Genomic DNA, 1,288 nt, shown 5'->3' on the forward strand with positions numbered 1-1,288 from the left:
ATCTCATGCATTCATAGTGTTCTTCATGATCTTCAAGTTGTTCTTGACAAGTCTTCTTGATTGATCTTGATGATTTCTTGTTTTGTGTCTTTTGTTGTTTTTCATGTGCATTTTTGCATTCATATTTTCCATGCATTAAAGATTTCTAAGTTTGGTGTCTTGCATGTTTTCTTTGCATTATAAGTTTGGTGTCTTGCATGTTTTCTTTGCATCAAAAATTTTTCAAAATTATGTTCTTGATGTTCATCATGATCTTCAAAGTGTTCTTGGTGTTCATCTTGACATTCATAGCATTCTTGCATGCATTCATTGTTTTGATCTAAAAATTTCATGCATTGATTATTTTTGTTGTTTTTCTCTTTCATAATTAAAAAAATTCAAAAATCAAAAAAATATCTTTTCCTTATTTTACTCCAAATTTTCGAAATTTTGGGTTGACTTGGTCAAAAATTTTTAAAATTAGTTGTTTCTTACAAGTCAAGTCAAAATTTCAAATTTTAAAAATCTTATCTTTTCAACATCTTTTTCAAAAATATATCTTTTTCATTTTTTATATAATTTTCGAAAATTTCAAAATTATTTTTCAAAATATTTTCAAAAATCTTTTTCTTATCTTTATATCAAATTTTCAAAAATTAGCTAACAATTAATGTGATTGGTTCAAAAATTTGAAGTTTGTTACTTTCTTGTTAAGAAAGGTTCAATCTTTAAGTTCTAGAATCTTATCTTGTAGTTTCTTGTTAGTTAAGTAATTTTAAAAAAATTAAATCTTTTTCAAATTATCTTTTTCTTAAAAATCTTTTTATCTTTTTATCTTATCCTTTTCAAAAACTTTATCTTTTTCAAAATTTGATTTCAAAATATCTTATCTAACTTCTTATCTTCTTATCTTTTTCAAAATTTGATTTCAAATCTTTTTCAAATCAACCAACTAACTTTTTGTTTGTTTCTTATCTTTTTCAAAAATTCTTTTTGTTTTAAATTTTAATTTTAATTATATTTTGTCTTTGATTTTCGAAAATTACTAACCTCTTTTTCAAAAATTATTTTCGAAATTTCTCTTCTCTTCTCTTATTCTATTTAATTTATTTAATTATTAACACTTCTCTTCACCTCTCTTCATCCAAATCCGAATCCATCCTTCTTCTTTCTTCTACCCCTTTCTTCTTCTACTAACAGAAAGGAATCTCTATACTGTGACATAGAGGATTCCTTTTTTTTTTCTTGTTTTCTTCTCTTTCATATGAGCAGGAACAGGGAAAAAGGCACTCTTGTTGAAGTTGATCCA

This window comes from Arachis duranensis, chromosome 4, assembly GCF_000817695.3.
Source record: "Arachis duranensis cultivar V14167 chromosome 4, aradu.V14167.gnm2.J7QH, whole genome shotgun sequence".
Classification (NCBI taxonomy): Eukaryota; Viridiplantae; Streptophyta; class Magnoliopsida; order Fabales; family Fabaceae; genus Arachis; species Arachis duranensis.